The following is a 7778-nucleotide window of genomic DNA, read 5'->3' on the forward strand; positions in this document are numbered from 1 at the left end:
ACTCATCAAATTGAATCCTTGTCCACAAAGCCAATGACAGAATAAATAGCCAAAGTGATGGTTGCATATCTAAAGAGACCAGATTTCCTTGGGCTCTGAGTGGGACGGAGCTGTATACAGTGCTCAGCACGTGGTCAGTGCTCAACAAATCCCACTATTATTGTTTTCTGAATGGCTTCCAGTCTTTCAGTCTAATAGAGAAGGGAGCCCAGACTGGATGCAGAGATCTGACAAGTGCCAAGTGGGAAAGAATAATTACCTCACTTGTTTTACATGGGATACTCCTATTAAATAATCCTACACAGCTCTTCTGGCAAGAACATCGCATTACTGACTCATCCTCAATTTTTCATCCCCTCTCACCTTTAGCGCACTCCATAATGAGAAGAGAATGTGGCTGGGCGGCGATGGAGAGGGAGAGGCATTCTAATTTTTTCATAATAAACTCAGGGCTGGCAAAGGTGCCAGGCTGTCCGCCTCAGAGATGGAAGCTCCTGTTTAGCCATGGTGATAACAGCTGCAGAGGAAGTTTCTGAACTCATTCCTACCCCCATCAACTCCATCCCAGGTCTAGAAGGGATCACCTTGAAAGACAAGGATAAATGATCAACTGCACCTCTTTAAATATAGGATCGTTGGCTGAGGGTCAGTAACCTCAGGTTTTTGGCTTGGTCCTTGCTGGGCTGCTGTATAATCTGTGCCAGAGTTTCCTAATTAGCCTGCAAATAGGACACTCTCCACCGGAAATGAAGCGGTGACCTTGAAATTCCCTAATCAAAACACTTCCAGGTCATTCTGTCCTTATTCGCAGAGTTGCTCATTATGGATGAGGATTGAGTTCTGTTGTTTAGAATGATTTCCCAAGAGGGGAAAAGGGAGAAGCAAAGTCAAAAGCCAGGCCCCCATTCATTTCTGACTTTCATACCTTCTTTTACTGAACTGGGATACATACATTTTGATAAGTGCTATTCATCCCTACTGATCACAGGGCAGGGTTTAAAGCAAAATCACTGATCATGCCTTTGATTATGGTTGAACCATGTTCGGTTTTAATCTCTGACTTGACTGTTCCAGAACCTTGTAGGAAAATGGGTAGAAAATGACTGGAGCTTGGGCTAAGTTTTGCACTACTATAAAACAGTGGTTTTATGGATTAGCATCTGAGAAAGCTACAGACTTATGAAGGAAGACTGCCTTGTGAGTAAGTCATTCCTGGGATTTTAGTGTATTGAGAGGAATTGAGGAAACTCCCCTCAGCATGATTGATAAAGACGGAAACATTTCTGCTTATTTCACTCCTGCTTCATTTCTCTTTGACTTCTAAACCCCCTGAAGCCTGTCTGCCAGGACCTGGAATTGTCAGAATGTCTCTCTTGCTCATTTAAGGTGATACCTGACCAGGAAATTGTTTTTGATGCATGTCTCTATAATATTTAAAATGGAGATCCTTTGTTCCTGGACTAATTTATAGTCAGGAGAGGCTCTACGTTATCAGAGCCCACTCCCACCACAGGGGTTCTTTGCTACTTGGGTGCAGCAAAACCAAAAAAAACCCACCAAAAAACCAGAAATGGAGTACTGGGTGATGGGGGGGGGGGGTGTCAAGAGAGTCCTTATTTCCCCCTCACCCCCTGCTTCTGGCAGGGGGAAATGGCATTCGTCACCCAAGACAAGATGGATGTCAATCCTCTGGTAAAAGTCTCCAGAATGGAGCTTCCACAATCACCTCTGTAACGTCCTGCATAGCTTAAGCTTTTGTGTTTTTACTTCCAGGTCAAGAGGTTCTTTCTTATGCCTGGCCAAATGGTTTTGTTCAGTTTAAATCCATTTCCTTTTTTTTTTGGTCCTTTGTGGAGAGGCAGAAGACTTGGGCAGAATCCTCCATGCAAAATTATTCTTAGATGGGGAGGTAGAGTTTAAGACTCCCCTCCCAGCCCTCTCTGTTCTAGCCAAACAACCACAGTTCAATGTGCCCTTTCTCATAGAATTGATTTTCTATCCTTTAATCATTTATGCTGCTCAAATGTCTCAAGTCCCTTCTAAATATCATGGATTGGAGTGTCCTCTGCCCCATCCTTTGGCCACATACTCCCACCCTAGGACAGTTTTCAAAAATTCAGGGGGGTGAGCCTTGGAAAGAATCGGGGAGAGGAAGTCCTGCCCCATCTAGCACAGGTTGCAAAGGACAAATTTCCTTTGCTCTCTCCTTTCATTTCCTGTTTTAAACTAGAATGTTACCTTTAACAGCAATGGTCCCTCCATTTTTCACACTTGTAGACATTTCTGCAGGTCCAAAGATTCTGCTGGTCTATGTACATATCGAGTTCTCCAAAAACACGAGCTTTCATTACACATGTTGGCTAGAAGGTGGTTCAGGAATTAGGAAATGTTTGTCCGGCAACGTAAGTCCATTTAGACGTGGGCTGTCTGCTTGTGCATTAGTTCATGTGTACATATGCTTGGCATCTGACACCATGAGTAAAACACAGATTTTCCTGACAATGGGATTTTGTGAGAACGTGACTCCCAGTTCTCCTAAAATCATGGGTGCATCCCTAAAGACTATCCCTGCAAAGTCACCAAATACCACAAGTCTCCAAGGACACCACAGAATAAAAAGTAAACTGCTAGGCTACAGGGCACAATGCGCTGGATTATATTGAATATAATATTATGATTATATTGAATGCTACTTGGAATAGTATTGACCAACTCGAGTAGGATAATTATTAATAATAGCTCATTCATTATTGTGAAGAACTTAGAAAATAAATCAATGGAAATATGAAATGGAGATGAGGATGAGCCTTACCAATTTGATAGGGAATCCTACTGTTGCTTCTGTGGTCAGCAATGCCTTCAGGATAATGGACCGTGAGTGTGCTTTATACCATATAATCTGTCTCAGGCCTGCCCTTGTTGACCTTTGGAACCTAAGAATGGCCCACTCACCCCCGTCCCCATCAATTTTCTTCATCTACAAAGAAAACCGATACAAAGCTTCCATGCTGTAAGACTCTTGAGGGAGAGAAGTAATTCCGGGTCATTAGGGTGGCTAATTCTTTAGACAGGGAGAGTGGCCTCCAAGAGGGCCTTGATTCATCTAGGTTGCTGTTGATTACGTTTCATTTTCAATGTTATAATATTTGAACCCTAGGCTGCTCTTCTGTCCTTTGCTTCCCTTCAACCACGTTGCTAGGTTACCCCTGGAAGAGGGCAAGTGCCCAGACAGTGATGAGGATGATGAAGAAGGTGATTATGATGCAGTCTCTCAGTGTAAAGGATAGGCGAGCTTTGGTCCAGTAATGAAGACGTTGGGATTGAGAATCCACACCATCCTAGTGATGGTGGTTTTTGAGGTGTCCCGTCCCCGTTCAGTGACTGCCAGTTTTATCCTTGTTGTGGCAGTGGGCGCAGAGCAAGGTGGATGTAGAGCTCTGACTCGGTCCCAACTGGCAATGGGAAAGAGGGGCACTGGTGGTCTTTCCTTCCTCACCTCAAGATTTCAGAAACAAGAAATCAAGCCACAGGAATCAGGACTCTTAGGGTCAAATTATCCTGTATCTACTCCAGCGCTTAGTGCAGTGCTTGGCACACAGTAAGTGCTTAACAAATACTACTATTATTATTATCAATTGGGATGTGAAGATTGCTTCTCCAAAGGCTGCTTTAAGGAAACCTCTCAAGTCTATGGTATTTAATCTTCTTCACCTTGGAACAAGTATTCAATGGAATGAAAAGCTTCTGTCATCCAGGGACTGTGCCAGTTTCTCTCCAGGAATGTCAGGAACCATGGAAACGTGACATGGTCAGAGTCAAGGGTTCTTTAGGTGATGTAGGCTGGCTTCTAGGGAAGGTTTGCAATGGGACAACATTCACCTGCCACTGCTCACTCCCCGACCACAATATACCTCAATTTCAGGGCCAGTGATTAAGTTGATCAGGGTTACACTATAACCCCAACCAAAACAAGTGAGCAATCATTTCCAGTGTGTTGACTTGGTAACTACGGTAACCACGATTCATAGTCTCTGGGACCTGTCTTTGTTTTGGCGTGGCCATGGTAGTGTTTCTGTTTGAGAATCCTGGTTTGTGTTTGCTCATCCAAAGCTGTGTAGAGGATAAGACTTCCTGGAGTCTTCTGGGCACCCAGTAATAAGGATCTGGATAGATTTAACTCTGGGCTGGCCCAGCTTAGTTCTGTGGCTTCAGGATCCACCATATACGTATCCTGGGCTGGATAGAGTTATTTCAGGGGTTTGATTCTATGGTTTCCATCTGTGTTTCGACTTCTAGAGAATGATTAAATGACCATCAGTCTGCCTCCGACTTCTTGTTATTTGGAATGGGGGAGGAATGTTAAATCCAAGAATTATAACAGACCAATCAAGTTGTCTCCCTTGCACTGACTCAGAGGTGCAAACCAGGGGTCTTATCCTCCTCATTTACTATGAATAAGGGGCTTTACTGTGCCTAGAGCATTGGCTATACTCCACTATGCGAAAACGTAAGGGTATTCTAGAAAGTTTCCTTGGTCTGAGGTCTGTCAAAGAGGTCCCAAGCAGAGACACTGTCACTGAATAATAATTCTGATATTTGCTAAGTTTTTCTATGTACCAAGCACTGTACTTATCACTGGGGTAGACACAATATAACCAAGACAGAAACAGCACTCGGGGGTCACCATCTAACAGGTAGTCCAACTTGTACTTCCCGAGCCCAACTTGTACTTCCCAAGTGCTTAGTAGAGTGCTCTGCACACAGTAAGTGCTCAATAAATACAATTGAATGAATGAATGAATAGTCTTCATTTTACACACAAGGAATCTGAGGCATGGAGGATTTAAGTGATTGACCCAAGATAATGCCCGAGGTTAACTAATTGCTGCTCTGTTAGTTGATTCTCTCAGATAAATAACTATATGGCACATTATTTCTAAAAGAAAAAGGCTCTCTAGACTGAAAGCTCACTGTGGGTAGGGAACGTGTTATAGTGTACTCTCCCAAGCGGTTAGTACAGAGCTCTGCACACAGTAAACGCTCAGTAAATTCGATTGATTAACTGGTCCTGAAAAGATCAATGACTGGAACCAAAAGTTAGCTGTGGAATGGTTGAAGGGTGGGAGATTGACAATAACAATAATAATAATAACTATGGCATTTGTTAAGTGCTTACTGTGTGCCGGGCACTGTACAAAGCGCCGGAGTGGATACAAGCAAATCAGGTTAGACACAGTTCCTGTCCCACATCGGATTCACAGCCTTAAATCCCATTTTAAAGATGAGGTGACTGAGGTCCAGAGAAGTGAAGTGGCTTGCCCAAGATCACACAGCAGAAAAGCTGTAGCCCATGCTCTAAGCAGTACACCACGCAGTTTCTCAACAGGGTTAATCCAGGGCTGAGGGCTTTGAACAGCTCTTTTGAGGGGGACTGGGGCAGTGTCCACTGATCTTTCCCTGGGTGGAAGGTCTTCTATCCCCCACCCCAACACACAGCACCTTTTATATTATATACAGCTCCTATTATTTGCTTCTCCCCTCCACATTTCACACCAGCCCACTATTCCAGTACGTTTTGTAGGATAAAAGCCTGGGTGCACTCACCTCAGGGTGCCATAATTCCTTCCCTGTGGTAGAGACGGGCAGTTTGGGTGTGGCTGCCTCCAGCTTCTGGCTATCCTCCCATCCAGTCGAGAACAGGCCACCCTGTAGAGGAAGAGCAGAACACAGCCTGTGATTAGACAATAATGCAACTCTGATGTTCAAATGACCCAGACAGATTGTTGGGGATAAACAATCATTCACAGGTCAGTTGCACAACGATTCATTCATTTTTTTATTGATCAATGAATGAATCTCAAACTGTTCGGTTTGATGTGCAAATCATAAAAGTTCAGCTACTTCAAGGCGATCGAGGCTTTCAAAAGCACAACCGTTCAATAGCCTGAAAAAGAATCAAGCGGCCCTGACTGCATCTCTACAGTCAGCTCTGATATGATGCCCAAGTACCTCCATGTTCTATACCAAAGATACAACTTGCAGATACAAAGGCAGATGACTTTTCATTTCACTGATTGATTGCTTTCATTCTTTTTATGGCTGAACCTATATATAAGCAGGAGAAACTGGCTCTTCTCTCCCACCTTTGGAGTCACACTCTGGTCAAATTTATGTATAATCAATCCATCTCTCTCTGTCTCTCTACAAGACTTTCTCCAAACAATGAAATTCTCCAATGCCCTGCTATGGGGCAAGGAAGATTCAGATGCTGGTGGTATCAAATATTTGTTTCTGCATCAGATATTTAAAAGACATCCATAAGACTGTGTTGACAGTACAACTGAGACTTTTTCCTCTTGGCTGTGAGCACTATGTTAAGAAATATTTGGACAATGTTAACAGCCACTGGAAAATGTTAAGTACATATTTACTATTCTTTTTATTTTGTTAATGATTTGCATATAGCTTTAATTCTATTTGTTCTGTCGATTTTGACACCTGTCTACATGTTTTGTTTTGTTGTCTGTCTCCTCCTTCTAAACTGTAAGCCCGCTGTTGGGTAGGGACCGTCTCTATATGTTGCCAACTTGTACATCCCAAGCGCTTAGTCCAGTGCTCTGCACACAGTAAGCGCTCAATAAATATGATTGAATGAATGAATGTATCTCTCTCTATCCTCCAGTTGTTCCTCCAATTATAACCACAGAGGCCACACCAACATTTACTTTAGTGGACCTATCACTTCCTGCTGTTTCCCATGGCATCAGGGAAGAGGCATTAAATTCTCCAGGGGCGTCCTATTGTGACACAGGCCCAAACCCTGTCCATAAGGATGCATCCACTACAAAAGACCAAATACAAATACATAGAATTGTCATTTGACAGACCCCCACATGGTGTCATTTTTGCCAAAATTTAAGGATTTTTTTTTTCACCCATCTGATTTTGTTGGCCTAGGTAGGATTTGATGAGAGAGGTTCAGGAAAAGCCTCTCTTTTCTTTCCTCCACCTCTAGAAAAAAAGAGATAGATGTATCAAGGGCAAGGGGAACTGGGGGAAATGGAATAAAAAGAAGGGAAGACCAAAGGGAAGCAGGAGAGCTGGATGGTGAACACCAAGCATTTTGAAAGTCTCAGACCAGGTTTCAAGCCATCTAGAAAACAGGGAAGAAGTACTGTGCAATTGAGTCTTATTAGCCCATGAATGCAGCAGAACACCACTATTTTGTCAGCTGTGTGACTTTGGGCAAGTCACTTAACTTCTCTGGGCCTCCGTTACCTCATCTGTAAAATGGGGATTAAGACTGTGAGCCCCTTGTGGGACATCCTGATTGCCTTGTAACCTCCCCAGCGCTTAGAACAGTGCTTTGCATATAGTAAGTGCTTAATAAATGCCATTATTATTATTATTATTATTATTTTGGATTTGCACCATAAGCCACACTAAACTTGATTTCAGCCTATTCATCATTAGTTAATAAGTCCCTGCTAGCCCCAAAGATTAAGAACCTTGGATTACACCATCAAGTCACCATAGAAAGTTCCTCCAAGCTGCTTAATTTCTGAGTGGAAGCTAGTGCTATTAACCCTTTGACAGAACCCTTGGATTTAACCCCGAAATGTTCAACTTATAAATAACATAAACGATACATAAAATTGAAATCATGTTCATTTTTCTGTTTCTTTGCAAGACACAAGACAGACTGAACAGCTATTTCCTCTAATCACTTATTTTTCCTGAAGGATCAGTATGAAGTGGTATGAAACCATGTTTGGCGT

At 42.9% G+C, this 7778-nt stretch overlaps 1 protein-coding gene across 1 annotated transcript in view; it reads right to left on the reverse strand.

Annotated features, from left to right (window-relative positions):
- The window catches only part of HSPA13 (heat shock protein family A (Hsp70) member 13), a 41852-nt gene extending 38884 nt beyond the window's left edge, over window positions 1-2968 (reverse strand). The window contains exon 1 of the mRNA XM_038766250.1: window positions 2813-2968. The gene's annotated coding sequence lies outside the window, so the exon portion shown is untranslated. The remainder of the gene's footprint in view (window positions 1-2812) is intronic.
- Window positions 2969-7778: the final 4810 nt, after the last annotated feature.

Source organism: Tachyglossus aculeatus, chromosome 24 (genome assembly GCF_015852505.1).
Source record: "Tachyglossus aculeatus isolate mTacAcu1 chromosome 24, mTacAcu1.pri, whole genome shotgun sequence".
Taxonomy (NCBI): Eukaryota; Metazoa; Chordata; class Mammalia; order Monotremata; family Tachyglossidae; genus Tachyglossus; species Tachyglossus aculeatus.